This window comes from Euleptes europaea, chromosome 1, assembly GCF_029931775.1.
Source record: "Euleptes europaea isolate rEulEur1 chromosome 1, rEulEur1.hap1, whole genome shotgun sequence".
Taxonomy (NCBI): domain Eukaryota; kingdom Metazoa; phylum Chordata; class Lepidosauria; order Squamata; family Sphaerodactylidae; genus Euleptes; species Euleptes europaea.
The window spans coordinates 57,080,134-57,107,614 of record NC_079312.1 but is presented as its reverse complement, the minus strand read 5'-3'; the positions used below and the strand labels follow the sequence as shown (position 1 = coordinate 57,107,614).

Genomic DNA, 27,481 nt, shown 5'->3' with positions numbered 1-27,481 from the left:
CGCCAAATAATTTGGCTTGCTGCAACAAACCTTGCTCCTTGGAGTGGCAAAATCCAAGAAACAAATAGGAGTTTGAGCATTTCTTTGACTATTCTTATTGTGCTAGAACAGCAAAATAGCAAAATGCATGGCGACAAATTAGACACTAGGTATTAATTAACAGAATAAGAAGTATATATCTTTAAATCCTATTTTTATCTCAATATAAAGGTATTTTTGATATTTTGTTCATCCTTTTTTGTCACTTGAATAAATGTTTTGTATTCTAAACTAATTTATGTGATGGTGATATCTAACAAGGTATTATCCATATTCTAACAGAGGGGACTTAATCCTCTTTGAGGAGTCTTTATTAGCAACATTAACAATAAGACCACAATCTACACTACAGTTTCATAAACAACCGGCTGGGATAAAGTGGGAGATGACCAAACTAGAACTGGTCTTGGTTGCATAGTATTGTGTGTGTAAAGTGCCTCAAGTCGCAGCCGACATATGGCGACCCCTTTTTTTGGAGGGGGGTTTCATGGCAAGGGACTTACAGAGAGGTGGTTTGCCAGTGCCTTCCTCTGCATAGCAACCCTGGTATGCCTTGGTGGTCTCTCATCCAAGTACGACCGTATATACCCGTGTATAAGCCGACCCGCGTATAAGCCGAGGTGCCTAATTTCTCCCCAAAAATGGGGAAAAATTAGGCACCCGCGTATAAGCTGAGGGTCGGCTTATAACACCTCCCCCCCCCCCGCGGACTTACCTTCTGGGCTCCTGGCGGTGGGAAGCGGCGGATCCGGCGGGGGCGGCCTTCCTGCAGCTGCAGGAGGCCCCCCCAGGCCGCTCCTGGCGGCGGGAAGTGGTGCGGGCCCGGCAGGGGGCCTCTGGAGGCTGCTCCCGGCCGAGAAAAGGCAGCGAGGGCGGCGGAGCGGCCTCCCCGCGGCCGCAGGGGGCCTCTGGAGGCCGCTCCCGGCCGGGAGAAGGCGGCGGGGGCGGCGGGGGCGGCGGAGCGGTCTCCCCGCGGCCGCAGGGGGCCTCTGGAGGCCGCTCCCGGCCGGGAGAAGGCGGCGGGGGCGGCGGAGCGGTCTCCCCGCGGCCCCAGGGGGCCTCTGGAGGCCGCTCCTGGCCTGGAAAAGGGCTGACCCTGCTTAGCTTCTGAGATCTGACGGGATCAGGGCTGCATAGTATTAGCCATGGATATTTTGTAGGTTTAAAGCTCTACATGGATTGGGACATGGCTGTTGTAGGTCATTTAAACCCCTACATGTCTTGGGACCAGGGTATCTGAAGGACTGTCTTCTCCCCTACATTCCTGCCCAGGACTTAAGATTGGGAGAGGCCCTTTTGACTGTCCTGCCAATCAGAGAAGCTTGTCTGGTGGGCACACAAGAGAGGGCCTTTTTGGTGGCAGCCCCAAAATTATGGAACAACCTCCCCGGGGAGGTGCACCTGGCCCTCTCGTTGATCTTCAGGAGGCAGCTGAAGGTAGTTTTATTTATGACTGCATTTGACTGATTTTTTAGAAATTTACTGGCTGTCCTAATTGAAGGTAAATTGTGACCTTTAACATATTTTATCAGTGTTGTTTTATTTATTATATTGTTTTTATTGTATTTAATAATCATTTTATTTATACTGAAAGCTGCCTTTAGTTTCACAAGGGAGAAAGGCTGCTAACAGACATTTAAAATAAATAAATGAAATAGGTTTAATTTAACCACAGCAGCTTTACATGTATACTTTCTGTCTTGAGCTGTATTGGCTCCTGGTTGTGACTGACCTGTGTAAGCATCACTTTTGGATTTGCTTGGGCAACAGGTAACAGGCATGGTGGACATATTGCTGTCCTAAAAGAAAACATTATTGTCCCCCACTCATCCACATAAAAAAACTCGCTGATACACTGTGTTCATTTTTAGAAGATGTTAGCTCTTTAAAAAGAAGAAGCTGCATTGGAATAAATATTTCAAAAGCAGTGTTTTAAGTTATGACATTTCCCCCCCTCCAGTTGTCTTCCGTCTTGGAACACAGGAAGACGGTATTGAAGCCAAGTATGTTTCCAGAACTATGTTGCTACTTGCCAAGAAAACATAATAATTAGAAGTATGCAAGTTCTTTAGGATTTCCTACAGGAAGAGATTAAGGTGCTAGGCCGTGTCCTTTATTTGCTGCTGTATGTTTTGCCAAGGCTCTTTTTATGAAGGGCTCCTGCATTCCTTTGGGGATTTATGTGGTCTGTTCACATTTTCTTACTAGATAGAAACTTGCCTTGTGCATTAATATCTGGTATAATAAGCCATTCTTCAAAGAGTCAGGCTTGTTAATGACTTCCTGACACTTTAGCAAGAGTATTTCAAAGATAGTCTTAAAGCATCTTTCAGCTCATTCTGCTCCACACCTTTCAGTAACAGTTGCCAAGTATCACTTCTAGGGATCTAATTTGCACTTCTGAACTGTATTCTTCATTAGAAGCATGAAAAAATTCGATTCTAACACTATATAATAATCATTCTGACATCCTTGTTTCTCACTGCCTGCCCATTCTTTTGTATCACCGACTATTTATTTTCCATTAGTAGCCAGGTGATCTTCCTTCTAGTAGGGTTTTGTCATATCACGCAGTTCGTTTTGCACAAGTTAGCCCCACAACTCAAGAAGTCCTACGGATTAGAGGGGATCTTTGTATATGCTCTTTATTTGTATGAACATGTGCCTTTTAAATTTAAAGGAAGATTGTCTGGGGACATGAAGGGCCAATCTGAGCTGAACTCTGCCGTGAACTCACTTGGTGGCCTTAGGTGAGCCGTTTTCTCTTAGGATGTTTAAACTATGTGCAATATGGGAATGATAATAATACCTGACCTTTCAGTTTGGTAGTATGGAACATTCCAAAGGCTACAGAAAAACATAAGGACCCAGGCTGCCACATTCTGGACCAGTTAGAGTTTCCGAATCATGTTCAGGGGTAGCCCTGTGTAAAGCATGTTACATTAATCTAGTCTGGAGGTGACTGTTGCATGGATCACTGTGGCTATGTCAGTGTGGGACAGGTAGGGAGCCAATTGCCGGGCTTGGCGGAGATGGTAGAACACTGCCCTGGCAGTATTCATGACCTTGTCCACTAACAAAAGAGAAAAGAGCAAGAGTCCAGTAGCACCTTAAAGACTAACAAAAATATTTTCTAGCAGGGTATGAACTTTTGTGAGCCACAGCTCACTTCTTCAGGTATCTGAGCTCACGAAAGCTCATACCCTGCCAGAAAATATTTTTGTTAGTCTTTAAGGTGCTACTGGACTCTTGCTGTTTTCTACTACTGCAGACAGACTAACACGGCTACCCACTGTGAATTAACAAAAGAGAGTAATCCAGGATCATGCCCAGGATCTTGATAGAAGATAATGGAGTAAGTTGTACACCATCAAGAGTCGGGAGCAGGCTATCCTGACCTAAGTCGCACTGACCCAGCCAGAGAACCCCGGTCTTCAATGGATTTAACCCTGGTCCTCAATGGATTTAACTTCATTCGGCTCTGTCTCAACCATTTCACCATGGCTCCCAAGGACACGGTCAAGGTATATGGGACGGTGCTCGGTCGGCCATCCATCAGGAGATATAGCTGGGTGTCATTAGGGTACTGGTGGCAACCCAGTCCAAAGCTCCGGACCAGTTGGACGAGGGGTCATATATAGATATTAATGAGCATGGGGGAGAGGATAGCCCCCTAAGGAACTCCACATACCAAAGGGTGTCGTGTCGAGACCCTCCCCCCCAAGCAACACCCTCTGTCCCTGACCCTGGAGAAATCAGACAAGCCACTGAAGGGCTGTTCCACATATTTGCCCTTGACAAACTAATGGTTGACTGATTGTAAGACAGCTTCAAGTATTCAACTCTAATTTTGCCCCTCAGAGTGCCTTCTGACTTCTGTGCATGGTTTGGATGGGTAGTAGTATTATTCTCGGGCAGCAGCAATATGCACACTTTCTCGCTTTAAACACATACTTCTAAATGCAGAAAATACATATCCAGCAGAAGATGTAAACATTTAGAACCTGTTTTACAATTTGGTAACAGAGTTTAAACTGGACATTGGAGAGCAATTCCAGTAGTGATCAGGTTTGATTTATCACTGCAGCCATTTTTTAAATGATTGGGAATGTTAATTTATGGCTTGTTTTATAATGTTAAGCATCATAGGCATCTCAGGAACAGTCTAGAGAAGGAATTCCTGGTTGTTTTCTATAATTATTTGTGATCATATTTATCTTGTTGATTATCCCGGGTCATTTGCAGTTTAACGTTGTACTTCCCTAAGGAGTTCTGCCCTGCATCCAGCAATGATAGTAACTCTGCTCCCATTTCATGTCATTCATTGCTTTATGGAGAGCCAGCGTGGCGCTCAAGACTTTCTATTCCTTGGCTCCACCATCAACCAAAAGGGAGACTGCAGCCAAGAAATCAGAAGGAGATTGAGACTGGGAAGGGCAGCTATGAAGGAGCTAGAAAATATTTTGAAGTGTAAGGATGTGTCACTGGCCACCAAGACTAGATTAATTCATGCCATCATATTCCCTATTACTATGTATGGGTGTAAAAGCTGGACAGTGAAGAAAGCTGATAGGAAGAAAATAGATTCCTTTGAAATGTGGTGTTGGAGGAGAGTGTTACGGATTCCGTGGACTGCCAAAAAAACAAATCAGTGGATTATAGATCAAATCAAGCCTGAACTGATCCTAGAAGCTAAAATGACTAAACTGAGACTATCGTATTTTGGTTGCGTCATGAGACGACAAGAGTCACTGGAAAAGACAGTCATGCTAGGAAAAGTTGAGGGCAGCAGGAAAAGAGGAAGACCCAACAAGAGATGGATTGACTCAATAAAGGAAGCCACAGCCTTCAATTTGCAAGATCTGAGCAAGGCTGTCAAAGATAGGACATTTTGGAGGACTTTCATTCATAGGGTCACCGTGAGTCGGAAGCGACTTGACAGCACTTAACACACACACACACAGAGTGGCGTAGTGGTTAAGAGCAGTGGTTAAGAGTGGTGGACTCTAATCTGGAGAACCAGGTTGGTTTGCCCACTCCTACACATGAAGCCAGCTGGGTGACTTTGGGCCAGTCACAGTTCTCTCCAAACTCTCTCAGCCCCACCTACCTCACAGGGTGTCTGTTGTGGGGAGGGGAAGGGAAGGAGATTGTAAGCTGGTTTGATTCTTCCTTAAGTGGTAGAGAAAGTCGGCATATAAAAACCAAGGCCTCCTCCTCCTCTTCCTCCTCTTCCTTGTCTTCTTCTCCTTCATTTGGATTGACTTGTCGAGTCAAAATCCCAGCAACACATTTTGTTGACAACCTTCTTTCAACCTCTGATTCACCTCTTTAATTTGAAAACATCAGTAAGTGGGTTCAGGAGCCATTGTCCATAATTCACAGTGTAACTAGGCCCTTAGAGGGCTGTGATTGACCCCCTCAAAATAGTTTTTCCCATTGACTCTGAACAAGGCTTTTCTAGTGTAAAGGGGTCATTGAATTGCCCTCTTCATATTTCTTGTTCAGCAGAAGAGTTGGGACTAGCTGCCAGCCTTATGCTTGGTTCACATAAACACAGCTGTTATTGCGAAAAGTGTGATAGGAAATGAGTTTCCTTTCTGCCCAGTTCTGGTGCTGCCACCCACTTGCCATTACTCATGATGAACTACCAGAATGAGACACTCTCTTCTTGTGTGCGCATGCAGGTGTGTGTGTGCACACACTCATTTTTTGCCATCTTCTTCCAGACACTGTATTCGTATGTGTCATTTACAATGCTCAGATAAACTAGAAGCAGAATTGGTTCTCGAAGGTTATCCAGGCTGTGTAACCGTGGTCTTGGTATTTTCTTTCCTGACGTTTCACCAGCAGCTGTGGCCGGCATCTTCAGAGGAGTAACACTGAAGGACAGTGTCTCTCAGTGTCAAGTGTGTAGGAAGAGTACTCTTCCTACACACTTGACACTGAGAGACACTGTCCTTCAGTGTTACTCCTCTGAAGATGCCGGCCACAGCTGCTGGCAAAACGTCAGGAAAGAAAATACCAAGACCACGGTTACACAGTCCACATAACCTACGAGAACCAATGAACTCTGACCGTGAAAGCCTTCGACAATATTTAGAAACAGAATGTTCACCACAACAAGCAGCAGCTCCTATTTTTCGGGAATGAAATGGCAGTGTGAGAAGAAGAAGCACGAATTATGGGGGCTGTTTGCCTGGCATTGCTAAGCTTCTGCAGCATCCCTTTCCATTCATTTTCTAGTCCCCTCGACCATCTGCAGCTCTGGCAGAAGTGGCCTAGTGCATTAAAGGGCTTTTATTTCCTCTGAATGAATAATGCTAACTGGTAATTATGATAGCACTTCGCCATTTCAAAGTGTTATGCGGAACTCAGCTAACGAGGCTACACAATAAAATGTTCCTTTGAGGTTCACGGGCAAGTCTTGCTCTTTCTTTGAGAAAAGAGGAAACCTATATACAAAGGAAATGAAGTGACATGCCAAGACATCTAGCGATGGAGTGATAGGGGTATTACCCAGTGGCCACTGCTAAAGGGAAGGGATCCAGTGTGACCTACACTTTCCTTCTCATTTACACCCAGATTTGTGGCATCCATTTTCTTTTGCAATGTCTTAAGAAATTTCCTTCCTGCCACCTTTTCATTTTTCCTTCTGCCTTGGATGTTCTCCAGCCTTTGTTTTCTCCCCAAGAAGAACCACCTAGCAACAGGAGCCTACTGATCAGTGCTTGGAAAACCATCAGTGTTTTTTTTTTGTCACCTTCCTTGATGTGCCCTTGTTGCGCGCATGCTGCGTTTATTTGGAGAACTGCCACAGACGCATTGTCTGCTTGATTTTTATTACAATGGCTGTATTATTTTGTGTGTGTTATGTGTTAACCAGTGGAATTAAAGGCTGGGGACTTGGATCTAAACACACACATTCTGCTGTTTAGCAAACTCTTCACATCAGTGATCGCCCACAAAAGAAGCAGCGTGTAAATAAAAGGCCAGTGCACCCCACCTTTTACTTTACTCTCTGGCCTTTTCTTGGTGTTCAGAGAGCCATGACACAGACTAGGTTTAGAGAAGGCAACTTGTTAATCCCCTCCCTGCTACAGAGAATAAAACGGCATTTCATTCCAAGCTCTATTAATGCTCTCGCTCCTGGGATAAAGCGAGACTCCCAAAAGGCAGAGGCCATATTTTTCCCCTTTTGCATTCCCTTTGTCTTCTTTTGAGTGTTACATTTAGATTAGCTTCTGAGGATTAAATGTTATTACCGTCCCTGAATCTGTTAAGGGGTGGCAGAAAGAGAGGACAGTCAGTGCTCTGGCTTACTGCGGGTTCTGCTGAAATATCCTCCAAATGCTATTTTAAAATTCTGTCTCTTTTGTGAAGTTTGATTTTTTTTTAAAATATATATATATATATATATATTGGAAGCTGGCAGCAGTGATAAAGGGTGTGGGCGCACGAGACTTCCCCCCCCCCTCGATCTCTCAAAGGTAATGCTGCACAAACAAGGCTGTATTTTGGGGATTAGGAAGTTGTTAAAAGATAAAATTGTTGTGAAGTCAAGTAACTTTCCTTGGAGATCTGCCTCCCTCAAAGCATCCGAAGCTGCTTACCAACAGCTCAGTTGTCTCGCATGCCTGGCTGAGGGTGCTGCTCACTCTGTGCACTTATTTATCAGTGTTCATTTGAAGAATGCCCTTATCTTATTGTCCCAATAGAGATCAGCCTTGAAGCCAAGGCAGCGTTCCAGTGGATAGGCTGCCAGGGAGATTTACTCCATATGGGGACCACAGATCTGTGAGTTCCATTTAATGATCCTAGGATCTTTAAAGTTAATGGGCATGAGTATTTAAAGTTATTGTGTTGGAGAAACTGACATGTGGTATGTATCCCCATGGGCTCTGTACAGAAAAGAAAATTGCACAGACGTTAACACAGAGACATAAGGTAAAAGTCTTCTCGGTAAGCTCTGGAATTAAAGAGATGGCTGATATCTACCAGTGGGGAAAATATATATATATCTATTCTTTGAAACCTACGCTGAATAAAAAAGAACACTGCACGCTTCTGTCCTTGGGGTCTTACAATCCCCACATATGGCAGGAAAAAAGTAGTTTGCGTGTATATGAAAAGTTTGCATCCATATCCATTAAATCTCAAAATGTCATAGCATTTATTATTCTAGGAATATAGTCTCAAATTGGTGTTATTTGTAAGATATACTAATTGGGTCCTCCTCATACTGTTTGCAGGATGGAAGAGTTCATATTCTGACAATTCATGATTTTGAAAGGAGAAGGAAATCAGTTAATAAAGTAACACTTAAAACCTGTGGTGGGAGGGATCATGACTTCTGGAAATTTTCTTGAGCCAAGGATACAGCCCATCCAACTGTGTAGTAAAATTGATCTCCAAAACTGTCCCAAGAAACATTGATATGAAAGCTATAAGAAAATATTATTAAAATTTTGGTGTATTGCTTGGGGAAGCAGATAGCCTTATAGTATTTTTTCCTTTTAAAAGCGATTCATGAACTTTCATGTGGACAGCAATAATAATAATATTATATACTGCTTGATATTTCTGTAGTGTTTAAAAAGTAAGCATAGTTTGCTACTTTTTATGGCACATTTCAAAATGTAAACAGTCTGGAAGTTAGTTTCACATTTTCCCAGGCATGGCTTGGAGACCTACAAAATCTCCAAAAACTCAGTTTGACCAGAGAGGCATTAATAAATGAATGTATGTATTGCTTGGAAGGTTCTAACCTATGAAAGCTTGTGATAATAAGTGTGCTGGTTTACAAGATGCCACAGGGCACGCTGTTGTTTTGCTTTGAGTGAGAGCATCTCTTTTGAACTTTCTACTTTGCACGATTGGTATTAAGCTAAAATTCCAGTGAGGGAGTTCCATGTGCCATGTGCAAGATCTGTGGCCAGATTGCCCAATACATTGATTAACTGTAAAAAGCAGCCGAGAGCAATTTATATCAGGGCCATGGTACAGAGGGGGAGTTAAAACTTTCCTCCATGCCCTTTCTGTAATAGAAACCATTGCCTGGTTCCTGAGATGTACTTAGCCTCAACAAAGAAAAGCTAGTACCACACAAATACATGCCATTCCCTTGCTGGGGTTAATGAGGGGTGTATGTGAGAGATTTCTGTCAAGGAAACAGTGTGGGCAGGGTAAGGTTGCTGCAGCTCCTGTTTAAATCCCATGCCTGACAGCTTTTTAATTTTACTGAATATGTTGGAGATGACCTTGCTCTTCTTTGAGAAAGGGCATGATACAGATAAATAATTATTGTTGAAAATACCGGTACATTCTTTACAGCGGCAGGAAGTCTATAATAGGAACATAGCTAATATTTAAAAATGTTTATGAGACACCCAGACTCATTGTTCTGGGGATTTCAACATTCACACTGAGGATGCCTCACTGGGGCTGGCCTAGAATTTTATAGCTTCTTTTTCTGCCTTGGGTCTCTCCCCAATTGTGATTGGCCCATGAAAGAGACTGCACGTTGGACCTAATCTTTTGCACTGCATCTTTGAGGGAAGATTTGATTTCAGGGCTGGAGATTCGCCCTGAACCGTGGTCTGAATGCTACCTACTCAAAACCAAGGTCAACATGGCTCCAACACCCTGGTGAAAATGTTGCACCCATGGAGACTCCTGCAACCCAAATCCTATTTCATTGCTTATTGAATGTCCCATCTTGTTGATTGTAGTGACTCACTCTGTGTAATATGCCTTGAGTCCTAGTGATAAAGGCAAACTATAAATAGCATAAATAAATAAAGCTGAGTTTAGTAGAGGACCAAATGCTGAAGACAAAGGTAATGGATTGTAAGGTTCAAATTCAGAATGAGGCTTCCAGCAGTTTGAGGCTTGCAACTCTAGAATATTCTCTTCAGGATATTTGTAGAAATTGAGTGCTTTAAACACTAGTGGCTAAATTTTAAGGTTTATAAATTCAGCTTTGATGCTTCAACAGTGTCCTTATAGGGCCAAGAGAGGCCATAGAATCATAGAGTTGGAAGGGACCACCAGGGTCATCTAGTGCAACCCCCAGCACAATGCAGGAAATTCACAACTACCTCCCCCCCATGGCCCCAATGACCTCTATTCCATGCCCAGAAGATGGCAACAAAAAACCCCTCCAGGATCCCTAGCCGAAAACTCTTTTTGATTTAATTTCAGCCTGTTGGTTGTGGTCCAACCTTCTGGGGTAACAGAAAACAATTTCGTACCATCCTCTATATTACAGCCCTTCAAGTACCGTACTTGAAGATGATTATCATATCACCTCTCAGTTGTCTTCTCTCCAAGCTAAACATACCCAGCTCCTTCACCTCATAGGACTTGGTCTCCAGACCCCTCACCATCTTCATTGCCCTCCTCTGGACATGTTCCAGGTTTTCTACATCCTTCTTAAATTGTGGTGCCCAAAACTGAACACAATACTCTAGGTGAGGTCCAACCAGAGCAGAGTAAAGTGATACCATCACTTCGCATGATCTGGACAGTATACTTCTGTTGATACAGCCCAAGATTGCAAAAGTTGTTTCCCTTGCTTCCCTTAGCTTTCTCTGTGGATTAAAGAATGCCACAGAAGGAGACAAAACACTGAAAGGGGGGCCTGAAATGTTGAAAAGAAGGGCTCCTCCTCACAACTTTGGGCCTAACTGATACATTGATATAGGATTGGAAGGACTGACTACCAGGTGAGATGAGTCAGTGTGGTTTGTCCTAGCTGCTGGGCCCAGAGCTAAGACTGCTTCATATGAGTCTTGAAGACAGCAGTGATATTATTATTTACATGTCTGATCCCCCCTGCCCCATTTTCAGAGTTCAGGCATGATGCCCAGTCCTCAAAGTGCTGCACTGCTGCAAGCTTCATTAAAATAAATGGAGCTTTCACTTGCGCAGCTGTTTAAGGACTACAGTCTTAACATTTCACTTCCTTCCATTCTTTACAGTTCAAGAGCGTTTTTCAAGTACACGGATCTTGCTGCTGATTAAATCTGTCTCCCTTTCTTCTGCATGTTTCTTTAGAGATGGGATTCAAATGAATGAGTGATTGACGTTTCTGAATCTGCACAGTTTATATTCCATCCCAAATTGGGAGTCTTTTGCTGTGCCAGTTGTTGATGCTGGCGGAGCACATTAGCCGCAGTAGAAGTTGCCCACTTTGTGATGAAACTGCATAAAAAAATAACGCTTCTGCCTCTGATATTAATGAAGTATTTCTAGAAAGCATATTCCTCCTACGCTATGTGTCTAAACACCTGCTACTGTTCTGAGCACTTATCATCCAAGATTGTGGAGTATTGCCTCACCTACTATTTACACCGTGATTTGTGCGTACAAAGAGATGATTTGATGTTCGCAAAACAGATGTTTGAAAATCAAGCTTGCCCTTGTTTGTGATGCCTGTTTGCTGTTGAGTCGAGCACCTTGTGTGATCCCGTCGGTGACTGGCTCTCAGTTTAAAACAAGCAACATTTCAAGTAGTTTTGCATCTGTTCAGTGGTGGCATTCGGCATGACAGCTGACTAGAAGAGTTGGTTTTTATATGCCAACTTTCTCTACCGCTTAAGGGAGAATCAAACCGGCTTACAGTCGCCTTCCCTTTCCCTCCCCACAACAGACCCCCTGTGAGGTAGGTGGGGCTGAGAGAGTTCTAAGAGAGCTGTGACTAGCCGAAGGTCACCCAGATGGCTTCATGTGGAGGAGTGGGGAAACCAACCCGATTCACCACATTAGAGTCCACTGCTCATGTGGAGGAGTGGGGAATCAAAGCTGGTTCTCCAGATTCGAGTCCACCGCTCCAAACCACCGCTCGTAACCACTACACCTACTAGGAGCTGTCATTGATGCACACTCTTGATTTATAGGCTTGCTTGGATTGTGTATGTGGAAGGGTCCTTGTGGGCAGGTTACGCATCATTTAAAATCAATTGCATTTCAAGGTATTGTTGCTTTGTGTCTCCACAGTTGGTGGCAGTAATTCACTTGGGCCACTCTAGGAACTTGCTAGGTTGAACATCCGTCTCTAAGTGGCACTGTGAGAATAAGTCTTCACAGGTGGTGGGTGCTAGAATGACCTCCATGTATTAGTTTTTGACATTGTGATGGCATCCATCTACACAAATTCATCTTGTCTTAATAGTCAAAGATTCAGATTCCCGTGAGAGATTCCAGCCTTTCCCAGTTCTTAGGTATGGAGCACCAAGAGATGGTTGAAACTTAGAAGTGAACGTTGAATCGTGTAGGACTTTATTCTTTGAATGCATGTCCATAGCACTGAAATAGACCTTTGGCATGTTGGTCTTAGAGCAGAATTTAACTTCATCATACAAAATTGGCAGGGCTTTTTCTGTGACAGTACTCAGCAGTACTGAGTACTGGCACCTTTTCTATGGGCTTTCTTAGGTCCTCACTGGGGAATTGGTGGAAATTGGTGCGATCTGATATGTCATTACTGGTACCTTTTTATTTATAAAAAACACACACACTGCAAATAGGATAGTATATTTCAGTGTCCATCCATCAATTAAATATGGGCTTCTTCATGAAGGATAGTAATAAAAATAGTGCTAGAACATATACAGATCTGAGGGTTATATAGCAGGAAAAATATGATGACTTATATTAAAGTTCAAGCAAAAGAAGGGAAAAATGGTGCAGTGGGAGAAGGAATTTTATTTCACTCAAGGATCCCATTAGAGCGCTTCATATTTCAGGATTTTTAGTAAGCTCCCGCATATGAAAAAAATGAATTTTGTAACAGTTTTCTTTTCTGCACAGAATGGCTCATAAATAACCTGTTGTGGACACATTTTTTTAGTAGTGAAGTATGGTAGTATTGATAGCAAAGGCTGATTTGAAGCTGGAATCATCTGGGAGTGCTTCCCCCCAAAAAATGGCAAAATTAAAGATGTCAAAAGCAATAAGACCTGAGAAGCCTCCTGTTACTGTTGAATTAATGGCCTGTTGGCTAATTAGCAGCCCAAGGCAAACCTGAGGTAACATTCTTAACAATCTGGTCATTAATTCAGCAACAACTGATTTCAAGGGCATTGTTTGCTGTTTTGAATAGTAATGGTATTCATGATTTTCAATTATGCACTCAGTGTGTATGTGTGATGCTTCTATTAAGAAGAATGAAATTTTCTCATGAGTGGCTGGGGTGAACAGGATGAAAGATCAAGGCTAAGTTATGAGGCTTAATATTAGGAGTCATTTGCTGAAAAGAAAAGATAGCTTCTGGATACAGTCCTTGAAGATACAATTTGTCAGGTCATCACTTGCCTGAGAAGAAGCATTAAATTAGATTAAATCAAAAGAGTTTCCGTCTAGACATTAGGAAGAATTTTCTAACAGAGCGGTTCCTCAGTGGAACAGGCTTCCTTGGGAGGTGGCAAGCACTCCTTCCCTGGAGGTTTTTAAGAAGAGGTTAGATGGCCATCTGTCAGCAATGCTGATTAAGCAGATGATGACAGGGAGGGCATCTTGGCCATCTTCTGGTCACTAGGGGTGTGGGGGGGGAGGTAGTTGTGAATTTCCTGCATTGTGCAGGGGGTTGGACTTGATGGCCCTGGTGGTCCCTTCCAACTCTATGATTCTATTATTTTAAGCCCTCATAAAAGTGTGCACATGCTGCTTGAATAAATTTGGACCCATCCTTTCTTGTTAAGGAAACAGGGAGACTGTGCCACCATGGGCTATTTCAGATCAAGAAAATGGCATGGGGGGCTGAAACCCCTTCCCCACACAGCAGTCCCAATATGAATTGAGCCCCTGCAGGGCTTGAGAACTTAGTTCACAGCAGTTGCCATCTCACTGTAAGTAGAAGAAGAGTTGATGTTCATATGCCGACTTTCTCTACCTTTTAAGGCGAATCAAACTGGCTTACAATCTCCTTCCCTTCCCCTCTCCACAACAGACAGCTTGTGAGGTATGTGGGGCTGAGAGAGTTCATAGAGAACTGTGACTGGCCCAAGGTCACCCAGATGGCTTCATGAGGAGTGAGGAATCAAACCCGGTTCTCCAGATTAAAGTCCACCACTCTTAACCACTACACCATGCTGGCTCTGAGGGCTCGATCAGAGGAACCTAGATCTGACTCTTGGAAAAACACTGCCTGTAGTTTGACACTGAATCAACATTTTTCATCCTAGATATAAATATTACTAAGAGCCAACATTAAATTTTGTGGAGCCAGCTTTGATTTAGTGATGTGAATTTTTCTCTTTACAAATTTCTGCTAGTCATTAGTAAGTTTATAAAGTGTAGACAAACAGTATCTAGGATTCTTCAAGCCTGCTATCGGGTAAAATATTGTATTGTCTTTTGCTGTGTGAAGCTCTTGATTCTTTTTTGAAGATAGTAATTTTCAGTCTGATTTAAGCATGCCAGGACTTGCTGGATAAAGTGAATTGGGATTAGTCTTCTCTTGGGTCCTATGTTGACTTGTGAAGATGCCACTTGTACATGGAGAGTGAACGCATACTGTCTAGGCTCAGCTCTAGATTGGCAAAACTGAAATGTGTGAGACCTCATAGGATCCACAAATACTGGAATGGAAGTAATCAGATATCAGCCTGTCTGAAAGCAGAAGCACCCTGCAACCCCACAACATACTTGTGCTATTCTGATACCTCTTATGACTAGGACTGTGCCATGTTTTTCAGGGTGAGGATCTTCAGCAAAAAAGGGGAGGAGGGGTGTTCCACAAATCTTCACAGAAACTTACCTCTTTGTGTTTGCTGCTCTTCTGGCAACTGCTTCAGTGCCATTTTAAAAAGCTGGGGTGTTCATCCTGCTAGGTGCATTATCCAGTCAGAGATAAGTAGGCCACATTATTTTATTTATTTAAGAACATTTAAATCATACCAATCTGCTAAACAAAATCAACCCTTAAGGCAGCTAACAATACACATCAATAAAATAGAAAACACAAGAAGGAAAACGTAGCAACAAGGAAAAAAAGCCTCAGCAGCAACCAAAATAATTCATAACAGCCTCCAGCAGAAAGAACAGACAAAATACTAAATAAAAGTCAAGAAGTAGACAATAAAACCAAATACGCTTAAGGATGTAATCATTAACAGCCTTCTGGAACAAGACAGCTATCAACAATTTCTGGAAGGTATGTAGTACAAGAGCGTTGCATACTTCCTGAGGGCAGGGAGTTTCATAACCACAGAAGATGCCCTGCTCTATGCGCCCAGAAATCTAGACTTCCTTGCTGAACACACACAGAGTAGGGTACCAGATGACATCTCATCATTATGTAGCCAATCAGATTTAGCTCTCTGGTGATGGGGGCAAACAAAGTGCTTACTTTGCCTCAGTGTAAATCAGGGGTGTCCAATCTTTTGGCTTCCCTGGGCCACATTGGAAGAAGAAGAATTGTCTTGGGCCACACATAAAATACACTAACACTTAACAATAGCTGATTCATAATGTTTTAAGTAAGTTTATGATTTTGTGTTGGGCTGCGTTTATAGCCGTCCTGGTATAAATGGAGGGAGAAAGAAGCCCTATTTCCATCTGCCTTCCTGTGCTGTACAGGGAGGCAATGGAGGTCAGAAAAGTGCATCAAAATTTATTCAATTTATTAAAATCCACCTTCCCCTTGTGGTTCAAGGTGGCTTACAGTTCTAAATTAAAACATTCATAATAAAGCAAAGCCCCTTTAAAACACACAAACACTGAAAATTAAAAGGTCTGGCAAGTAAAACGCCCTTACAGCACCTCCTAAATTCTTCTAATGACAGTGCCCTCCAAACATCCCACAAAATGGGAGCCGGTATTGAAAAGGAGCAAACTCTGGTTGATTTCAGGCGGGCAACCTTAATTAGGGAGATAGCCAGAAAGAGGCAGTTAGAAAACATAATTGGCACATGGAGTCCTATGGGGAGAGATGGTATGTCCTACGCCTTGAAGTTCTTTAAAGGCTATAACCAGCATCATGAATTGAACTTGGAAACCAACTCACTGTTGTAAAGTAGGCAAGCTGAGGTCCTGCAAGCTAGCCCCTGATAGTGATCAGGCTGCAGCATTCTGAATCATCCCGTTGTTTCCATGTTGACTTCAAGGGCAGTTTCAGAGTACATTACAGTAGTCCAACTGTGAGGTTAGAAAAGCATGGGTGAGCATGGCCAGATGTGAGTTTAAGAAAGGGGCGCACTGGTGAAGCAGACGCAGCTGGTAGGTGGCCCTAGGCAAAACTTGTGTTGATCCAGTTATAAAGACCTTGATCTGAAGAAGCAGGCTCCTCTGTATCTGACTTGTCCTCTGTTGAGAACTTTGGCTTTAGTCAAATGTGCATTTTAATGCTCATCCAAGAGTAGATGCTGGTGATCTGCTCTGCTTTGTTTTCAATGGAAGGCACATCCAAATGGGCATCCACATTTTAGGAATGATGTCTACTGCATATATTGAAATTAATGCAATGTGAATCGGCATAATCTGCACTTGGAATGCCTTTTGAGTTGTTAAGAATGCAAGAGATTCCCTGCTCGGACAGACTAGTGGTCCATCTAGTCTACCATTCTGTTTCACACTGTGGCCAAGGAGTTGCCCTGGAGGGCCAGCAGGCAGGGCATAGAGACAAAAGCCTTCTGTTGATGTTGCTTTCCAGCAGTGATATTCAGAGGTTCACTGCCTCTGGACTCGGAGACCCCCTTTAGTCATCTTGGCTAGTGATGAATCTACCTTCCGTGAATCTGTCTGATTCCCTTTTAAAGCCATCTATGGTAGCGCCATCTCTATGTCCACAGTCAGTGAATTCCACAATTTAATAACTGATTAACTGAAGAAGCATTTCCTTTTGTCTGTCCTGAATCCAACTTCATTGCGTGCTCCCAAGTTCTATTGTCATTGTCAATGTTAGAAAGGATGAGTTGGTTTCTATATTCTGATTTTCTCTACCTTTTAAGGAGAATCAAACCTCCTTATAGTCTCCTTCCCTTCCTCTCACCACGACCGACACCTGGTGAGGTAGGTGGGGCTGAGCGAGCTTGAAGAGAACTGTGACTAGCCCAAGGTCACCCAGCTGGCTTCAGGGGTAGGACTGGGGAAACCAACCCTGGTTCACCAGATTAGAGTTCACTGCTCTTAACCACTACACCATGCTGGCTCTCTTTTTATATTACTGAATTAGTAGGAGGACAAGCCATGTTATCCACAGTACTACATTCATATATATGGCTTGCTCTGTTCTTCCTAATAAACGTTTGCTTTATAAATATGTTTACATTTAGTCCTCCAGCAGAGAGGATGTGGTGTTGTATTCTTTCTAGTTTGTGGCTTGTTAACTTGGCTGATCCTCCAGTGTTCTTCTCTCGAGCATTTTATCAGAGTCCATCATGCAACCAAGCAGGCTGCTGGCTGTGAAAGCTTTAAAAGTCACAATAAGCCACTTAATCTACAAGATGGGGCAACCATTTGTCTCCTTGCTGGCTGTATTGTTTTTTCCCCCTTCTCTTTGCCTTGTGGGAGTTTGGCCAACTTCCTTCTGTGATTCAGGCTGTTCTTTCTACGAACAAGGTTCTGATTCATTCCTCTTTGTCTTCCAATCTAGTCAGAGGGTGTGTTGCTGCTAACTTTAGATTTTTTTATCTTTGTTAGTCATAAGAAAATAAGAAAGGCCATGCTGGATCACATCAAGGCCCATCAAGTCTGTTCACACAGTGGCCAACCAGGTGCCTCTAGGAAGCCCACAAACAAGAAAACTGCAGCAGCATTATCCTGCCTGTAGTCCACAGCACCTAATATAATAGGCATGCTCCTCTACTAAGTCAGCCTTAGTAGCTTGGCGTCTTTGGCTTAAATCATGTGTGGTGTTTGTAGTCACGAGAGTTTCTTCTGTTAACATCACAGAAGTGTACAAGTGGCAAATTTTCCTTTCCTCATAAGAATATTAGAAATTAGGATCCAGTTTTGAACTTAACTACACAATAATTTATGTAGATAGCCATTTACATTCTCTGTAAACATGAACACAGAGACTTCTTTGTAGCACAAAAACATACCCACAGTGACTGCCAGTGGAGTTTATTTACCTAGTTGGTAGGATGAGCAGGGGTCCCCAACGTGGTGTCCCGGGACACTATAGCGCCACCAACACTTTTCCTGGCACCTGCCAAGTGTTTTTAGAAAGTGGGTGGGTCCAGGTAAGCGCCTGCTCAGAAGGGCTTCTGATTGCCCATTGGAGTTCTGATTGGCTGTGCAGATTAAAATAACTTTTCAGCAACAGTGGCCACTACACTGTCGGTTTTATTCTCTCTCTGAATCCTCCTCCCCAGTGTATTTTAAAAATTTACTCCTCTTGTCCCCTGCACTTGGACTTCTGTATGTGATTGGCTCCAGCTCCTTTGGTGACAATTTTGTGGCTTACCTTCCACAGTGGCCATTTTATAGTTTCGCCCACCACCTTGTGTCACAATTCCAAAGGTGCCCACAAGTTCTAGGGATATCCCTTTTATCTTGAACTTTGCACAACAACAAATAGACAATTCAAGTGTGGGGTTAACTTTTGGGTTCACAAATATTGTAGCACAGCCCCTTGCAACTCATACCTGTATCACTGTTTGAAGTAGTGATGAACCAGGCATAGCTATACATTGGAAGTTTCTCTTTGAGGCTTTATTCCTGCAACAGCTGCTGAATTTTTTACTTCCCTATTCACAATTAGTTTCCAGGTGATGCAGTCTCATGAGAAGGTACAAAAGGAGCCAAACTCTAAATATATTCTGCAGAGTTATTTCCAGCATAGAGTGTCATTAAGTCTATCAGATGCTGTAAGATATCTACTGCTTTAACAGTGAAATGATGTCATGTATGACACATGCATATGTCTCCTGTTGTGGTAAGATGCTTCAGATTCCACTAGTTCATGCATCTTCCATGACTTGAGTAAGAGCATTGGTGGCTTGTCAGTGTCTAGAAGAGGCAGGAAAGGTATCTGGAAGCACGAGGAAGTTGCAGTGTGAATCCCCTTCAACATTGATCTGGGGTTTTCTCTGTTGAATGTCTTTCTCAGATCCTATGGACGCCTGAAGACATCTTCCATTTTACACCAAACCTCTGTGAGGTCTCATTTTTAGTTCAAAGTACTTGGTTGTCCTTCTTTGAAAGTTTCTCTGTCTCCATCATGGTGATAAGGCAGGGGTTGGCAAAGTGCGGCTCCCGAGCCGCAAGTGGCTCTTTGGGCCCTCTTCCCACGTGCGGGCGCGCAGGTCGTGAATGTCGGTCAAGACGGGGGGCGGGGGGGGGGAACGAGACGAATACCAGCATGGCAGTACCAAAAGGGGGCAGGAGAGAGTCTGCGCAGAAGGCTCTCGTGTGACAAAGGAGCGACAACGTGCTGCTGATGTTGGCGGGCCTGCTGTGGGGAGAGAGTCTGCGCAGGAGGCGCTCGCGTGACGAAGCAGCGACCACGTGCTGCTGATGCTGGCGGGCCTGCTGTGGGGATTGGGTTTTTTTTAAGCAGCGGAGGGAGCGGCCGCCGTGTCAATATTTGTATGGTAAGCCCAAGTTTTCTTTTAGGATTGGGAGGGGTTGTGACAGAGCATCCCAGTCTCTAATTCGCATTGCGCCAAAGGACGTGCGTCCCCCGGACGAGGAAGCCCCGCGCGGTGCCTTTCCACTTGAGGCTGCCCGCAGCCCGGAGGGGAGGGGGAGGCAGGGAGCGAGCTGCCCCGGCGGCCGCCACCTCCCTGCCGCGCGGGCCCTCCTTCCTCTCTGGCTGGCAAGGGGAGCGCCAGAGCGCGGCGTTCCCTTCAGTGTAGAGGGGTGCTTGCCAACAACGGAGGGGCCTAAGCCCCAAGGCGCTCTCCCTGGCCCTGCATTCGGCCCCGCGTGGCGCCTTTCTCTCCACTCTTGAGGCCGCCCACAGCCAGGAGGGGAGGGGGAGGCAGAGAGCGAGCTGCCCCGGCGGCCGCCACCTCCCCCTCTCTTGACTAATGAGTTTGCCGACCCCTGAGTTAAGGAATTGTCCAACAAACCCCTGAAAATCCATTACAGTATGTGCCTACTCCTCCCAACCTATCTAAATTTGGGAAAGGGTCAGGTGTCATGTTCAAGCAATCTGAGGGTAGTCACATTGTGAGAACCTTTGGGAATGAAAACTAAAGGAGGACTACATAGCCCTTGTGCTACTGGAAGCCTGAAAGAGAGAGAGATGCTTTTGCCATGAGTCCCTAGGACAGAACATTTTCTATTCAATCTTTCTGTCACGGCCTGAGTCTCAGCCAGTTTATTTAATTTTATTTATTTAATTTTTTGATTTCTTGCCCTCTCTCCCTGGCTGAGGCCAGACTCAGGGCGCGTCACATCATTAAAATGTATAATAGCCATGGTGCTCCATGGTGAGGAGGGAGGGGGGCTTGAAGCTGTTGAGCCCCACTGCCTCCCAGTCAAGCACGCTGCGATGTCACCCTCCTTCTGGAGGCCTCAGAAGGAGAGGGGGGAAGTATGCAGCACCTTCCCCCCTCCTGCATATCCCATTCCTTGCACTGGAGAACAGGTCTGACCACGTCCCCCTTCTCCAGGCCTCCCCCCCGCCACATAAATAGGGTTGCACATCCCACACAAGGCCTGTAGTTGCCCTCCCCCTCTTGTGAGGCCACCGACTCCACCATCTCCTGGTAGGGCCAGCCCATGCTGAGGCTTCCTAACTGGTTGGACATGGCTCATGCCAATTCAAGCCCTGCCCCTCCCTCATTGCGCCGGCCTGGAGAGTCTTCTGCTGTGCTTCTTGAGCGGGCGACACCCCCTGCTGTCCCCAGCAATGTTAGGCAGCTGGGGATTGTTCCTTTATGGCAACCCTGTCCCCAAAGGAGCTGCCTGCCGACCAGGGTTGAGTTACTGCTCCCTGCCAGTTTCTTATTCAATACATACAGCTCTGATTTTTCCGTATGAATAGTGATGAATCCAGTCAAAGAGAGAGAGAGAGAGAGAGAGAGATTTCAGACAGTTCACATGAAAGCCGCATACTTAGCCTCTTCTGCAACAATTGCTGTGATCTCAAAACTCAGTCCAGATTGTGTTCCCATTCCCAGCCATAGTCAGTCAGTTGGTAAGGCCTGCAAAAGGAGAGAGGTCTGATCGTGAGGCAAGACTATGTACATCGAGGACATGCAAAGATATATGCAAATATGAAATGCCCCTCCTTAAAGGTCTTCCAAAGCTCTGCAGTGTTCAGCTATAAATGGCTGCTTCTCACACCTAAATTCAATCTTGCTTGCTGAATGTTCTTTCAGTCTAGCCCATGTTAACAATGGGCTTTTGGCCATGATGGAGCAGATGTGTCTCTCTGTGCTCTGCCTCCTTCACCCTATATCTATGATTTCTGTTCCATAACAGGTTGACTACCAAGCACAAATAGTTGAATTTTTGGCAAGGAACTGCTGCTCTGCCTTGTGGATGCAGCCTGGCTCTTCCTCTTGCAAATCTTGGGAGTCACATGTTGGTTTTGCCCAGTAATTGTAAATACAGACAGTGTCTGTGTGTATGCCAGGATGAAACTGTATGTCCTTGATTGATTGAATCATCTGACTATTTCCCCCCCTCCCCAATGCAGTTGTTTCAAAATGATTGTGAAGATGTTTGCTTTAACCTCCCAGACACTTGGTGCTTCCCCCTTGCATTTTAAATCTACACTATGAGACAAATTTGCCAAGAGAAATGAATGTAACCCTTGGCTGGAGCAAGCATTACCTGCCACTGCTAAAAAAAGGGGTTAAAAAAGAGAACCTGTTCTGAGCCACTACATTGGCTGTGACTAAGATAAATGTCTAATTCACTCCCACCATCCTTACTACTGCCAGTAATAAAAAGCTTGCTTCACATATTCACCCTACTGCAGACGTTTCTCTTAAATTAAATATCAGGAGGACATATCATAGCATGATTCCACGCCAAGCCAATATTATCAGATTGATGTCAGCAGTGATAATAGAAGAAGGATAAGCTGATGAGATTTCGTTTATTAATTCAAAGGAATGCGTGGAGAGAGGGGATTTCAGGATTTGGGAACTCTCCATGTATCAAAATGTAGTGTGATCACTGTTTTGTTCTGTGCTTATCTCAAGGAATGCCAGACAGAAGGAAACCTTTAGTGCTTGTGTTAAGGGGAAGTCTCTACTCTTTATTTTGTCACTTTTGCACCCCACTCTTCTTCCAAGGAGCTTGACATAGCATGTCCGGGGCTAGTACATTTTTATTCTGGCAACAGCCCTGTGAGTTGGGTTAAGCTGAGAAAAAAGTATCCTGGGTCACTCGACAATCTTTGAACCCAGGCCCAAGTCTGCTTTGTTCACTATACTGCACTGAATCTCTGTCCTAAAATTCCAAAATGTAGCATTTACTTGGTGAGGGATTGATGTAATTACACCATCCGATAAACTTAAAAACCTAACATAGCTGACTTGGGAGAAGAGGAATAATTGAAATACTGGGCTAAGGTATAGCCTTTCCTCCTGCTAGACTGCAGAGCAACAGAATGTCGACCGCAGAAACAAACTGCCTTTTGAACATGGATTGAGACAAATAAAACAACCCTGACCCTGGCTTAAGCGTTCTGTGTACATGTGAGAAAACCCTGAGGTGGGTGGAAGTTGCAGTGGCAGATTAACCGGGGTGAAGGGCAATGTGCACACAGCACTTTCCTTATGGAGCCATAAATTATGGGGCGAAACATCTTCCATCCAAGAATGATATCTGGGATGTTAGCATCACCTGGGACTGAAGCAGAGAGGCTGTTGTCAAGATGATTTTAATACTGGAAGGATGGGAGCTTGTAAAAGAGTGGACAGTCTCCAGGCCTGAGGTATAATGTTGAACATTGTGTATGTGCCAAGTAGGCAACAAGGCCTGGGCAGAGATTGGAAGGGAATTGAGAGTGCGATGTTAAGGGTTCTCTGGGCCCAGAATGGCAAGACACATCTGTATAAGTAGGTCTAAAATACATGGTTCCCATTTTAGGGTGTAGGGTGATGCATTGGGCATCTTCCAGCACTATGATTTTCTTAAGATTACATCAGGCTGTGGTTGTAAGGAACGCCTTGGATCCTTGTTGCCCAGGCTATGTAACAGCCTAAAACTCCATTTGCAACCAAAACAAAATAAAGCTTTCATGACTAGGGTTGCCAGGTCCCTCTTTGCCACCAGCGGGAGGTTTGTAGGGCGGAGCCTGAGGAGGGCAGGGTTTGGGGAGGGACTTTATTGCTATAGAGTCCAATTGCCAAAGTGGCCATTTTCTCCAGAGGAAGTGATCTCTATCAGCTGGAGATCAGTTGTAATAGCAGGAGATCTCCAGCTAGTACCTGGAAGTTGGCAACTCTATTCATGACTATAGAGGAAAGGCTGAAGCTTGGAGTCCAAGGGAATCTGACACATTGATGTTTCTTGAGTTTGTGGGGACTTGCCATCAAAAAGTGGAAGCATGACAGCAGAGGAATGCCAAAGTAAAGGACTGGATTTGCCATCTGGCCTGTTGCATTTCCACTGTTGTCTTTATTAATTTGACCATACACATTATGCTGCTCTGGGCCTCACCTTCATTTTCTTGACCTACATTTCTTGAGGCCTAATGAAAATGTTCTGCTAGAGGCATGGCTACCACCAAAAATTTCATTGGTGTGGTGGGACTCTACTGAGCTGCAAGAACACTGAAAATCCCCTTTATACTTGGTTTATCTATATTGGGTAGAAACTAATCACACAGCACACTGACCCCCAGGGAGCTGCTGGGTTGATGTGGGCAATTTCCATGTGATCCAGCTAACCAAGGTAGCAAAACAATTTAGACATTTTCTCAGTTGCCTGGTACCCTTGCCATGTGGATTTGGTAGCAGCCATGTCTCTTAACGGAACACTTGAACCGGCCTTCAAATGACATAGCCAAGAAGTAGCATTCATATCAGATCAAAAGCAATAGGGCCCAAAAGTATACCCTCTCTTGGAGTCAGAGTTTTTTTTCTTGCCCACACTTCCATACAGTCTGCCCTAATTTGAGTAAAAGGTGGAAGTCAAGAGATATGGAATTTGGAGATTGTGTGATTAATGAGGGATCAAGTCATGCATGATCAGACCCAAAATCTGTCTGGCATTGACAGCCTGTTCCTTACAATGGTTTAGTAGCTATATTGAGACCAAATATAGAACATCCACTATATATCTGTATGTGTGTTAAGTGCTGTCAAGTGACTTCCAACTCATGGCAACCCTATGAATCAGTGTCCTCCAAAACACGGGCACCACATTGGGGACCCCTGTACTAAGCCATACCTTGCATTCTATGCTGCGATCGCTTATCCCTTAGAAAAAGAAGGCTAACCTTTTGAAGTGCTAAATGGTTTGGGACCTAGGATATCTTAGGGACAGTCTTCTTCTATATGAACTCTTGCTTTTTTCGTCTCCGTCTGAAATATGGTAGGTGTGCACCAAGACAGGACCTTCTCTGTAATGGCACCAAGGCTGTGAAATTCCCTCCCTAGGGAGATTTGCCTTGCTTTACCTTACCTTAATTGGAATTATAATACCCACCTGATGTAGCAAAGAAATGGATCAACAAAGCCAGAATGATACCAAAGGATAACCTGCTGCAAGATAGGCCCAAATGAAACAACAACAGAACATCACTGGTGGTCACATACAGCTCTCAGCTCAAATGATCCAATGCATCATTAATGACCTACAGCATATGCTGGACAATGATACTCCTCTGTCACAGGTACTGGGAGGCAAACCTTTTCCTGCCCACAGACAGCCTCCTAACCTTAAACAACTTATCACACACAGCAATACCCTTCCAAACATAGACACGGACTCTGGGAGCAGGGCCTGTAACAAACCAAGATACCAGCTCTGTCCCCATATCCCCTTTGACAACACAATAACCGGACTTAACAACACCTGCCATACTATCTCAGGTTCATTCACTTGTTCATCTTCCAACGTTATATATGCCATTAAATGTCAGCAATGCCCTTCCACTCTACATCGGACAGACAGGTCAGTCCTTTCGAAAAAGAATAAATGGACATAAATCTGACATTAAAAACTGCAACACTCAAAAATCGGCAGGAGAACATTTTAATCTTCCAGGTCATTCCATTGCTGATCTCAAAGAAATTTCAAAGGGAAATTACAATGTGAGATTGATGAACTTGAGTTCATTCACAAATTCAGAACAATAGAATCCCCCCCAAGGCTGAATAGGGATATAGGATTTGTATATCACTACAGTTGCTAATTTTCTGCCCCTAAGCATTTCCTCTCTGCTCTAATGAAGCTGATTACAATATACATTGTACTTTTGCATCCTTTGCAAGCATTCTTTACAACACGCCTCCCACCTTCTGACTAGGATAAAAGGACTCAGATCTCCATTCCTACTCTACTGTGCCTGACAAAGGGAGCTTTCACTCTTGAAAGCTTATATCCTGAAACTCGTGTTGGTCTTTAATGTGCCGCTGGACTCAAATCTAACTAGCATCATCTTGGAACTCTTCTGTTTCATACAGCTTTTTCTATATGAAATGCTGCTGTTTAGTTTATCTTCAAATGAATGGGAAAATTCATAACTGCTGACTTGTGTGTGTGTTTCTGTTTCTGGACTTCACTGAAGTTATTATTTTGTAAAGTGCCTTTAAGCTGCCTTATGATTTCAGTAATGGTTTGAAGGGCAAGGGTAAAAATAGCTTAGTAAATAACACAACAGAAACAGCCTTTGTTTCTTGTTTCTTGTAGGTTATCCGGGCTGTGTGACCGTGGTCTTGGAATTTTCTTTCCTGACGTTTCACCAGCAGCTGTGGCAGGCATCTTCAGAGGAGTAACACGGAAGGACAGTGTCTCTCCTTCAGTGTTACTCCTCTGAAGATGCCTGCCACAGCTGCTGGCGAAACGTCAGGAAAGAAAATACCAAGACCACGGTCACACAGCCTGGATAACACTACAAGAACCAATGAACTCTGACCGTGAAAGCCTTCAACAATATTTTGTTTCTTGTGTTCATCAATTTAGTTCTGTAAGGTGATGGAATCTGAGAAATTCCCCAAAAGATCTTAATGGGCTGGAGCATTCATATAGGGAAAGGAATTGTTAAAAAAATTCCAAGTCCTAAATAGTTTAGGATTCCATAGGCTGAAAAACAGGTAGACTATGCAGCTGCATTAAAATAGGCCAGGGAATAGGTTACTGTTCTCTATACTAGATGTTCTTTAAAAGACATTCCATTTAAACATGTCACAAAAACATGAATTACAGATCTTAATTCCATGTTTTCTGCAAAAAGAAAAAGTAGGGTACTGGCAAAACTGGGTGGAGAAAGACAAAAAACCCAAAGTTGGGTGCCTTCTGGGGGCTGTGGCTCAGTAGTAGAGCATCTGCTCGGCGTGCAAAAGGTCCCAGGTTCAATCCCCTGCATATCCAGTTAAAGGGACTAGGCAAGTAGATGATGTCAAAGACCTCTGCCTGAGACCCTGGAGAACCGCTGCCGGTCTGAGTAGACAATACTGACTTTGATGGACCAAGGGTCTGGTTCAGTATAAGGCAGCTTCATGTGTTCGTGTGTTCATCAGCCATCTCCTGAGCTCCTAGGTACAAGACTTGGGTCTCACCAAACAGCTAATACTTCGGGGAAATGCTTTGAGTGAAGGAGTTCCCACAAAGGAGAATTTGGGAGAAAACACCAACTAGGAAAGCAGACAGGGAAAATCCAGACTGGGTTATCTTTTTGTAATTATCTGGCTAGATGAAAAATTGAACTGTTATAGAAGGTTGTGGTGCTGCAGTAACATTGAGCTTAGTGCTGGATTTCACATATTTCACTTCTCTTGAAGTTACAAAATATTCTGCTAGATATTTTTAAAATAAACTTTCTGAGTTAAAAACCTAATTTTAAGAGTCTTAACTTTCCCAATGAATTGAGGGATTTTGTGGTATTTCCTGTCCTAGTTCTGTTTGGTATTGTTTCCAGGGGACTCATTCAGATGATTAGAATGATATTAAAATTGCTGCGACAGAACAAAATACCAACCTTATGAGTTTCTAAAGCTCCTTGTTAAGTTCTTTCCTATGCCAAAGTTTTGGAAGGCATTTCATAGGATTCTGTCTGTGTGAAACAATTAACTCCCTCCAGTTCTCAGGACCACAACCTAGGGGTGATCTTCCCCCTTCCCCAAAGATGGGAGTTAGAGAAATGAGGAAAACTGAAATCAGCTGATACTGGCTGAGCAAAATATTCAGCTGTTAATGTTAATTTTTAAAAAATTGAATGCATGGCGTGCTGTTGCTGATAAATGCTAAGGTCTTTCCCCTTGAACCTGTGGTCTGAAGCTGCAAAGTAAAAGAATGTTCTAGGAACATCTTTTTAAGGAACAGAGTTTAAGGCTCTATTCAACTGTTACAGCCCTGGGATTCA

The 27,481-nt window shown here is 43.8% G+C and overlaps 1 protein-coding gene across 1 annotated transcript in view; it reads left to right on the top strand.

Moving 5' to 3' along the window:
- The window catches only part of CHCHD6 (coiled-coil-helix-coiled-coil-helix domain containing 6), a 234,171-nt gene that overhangs the window by 132,503 nt on the left and 74,187 nt on the right, over window positions 1-27,481 (top strand). The window lies entirely within an intron of this gene.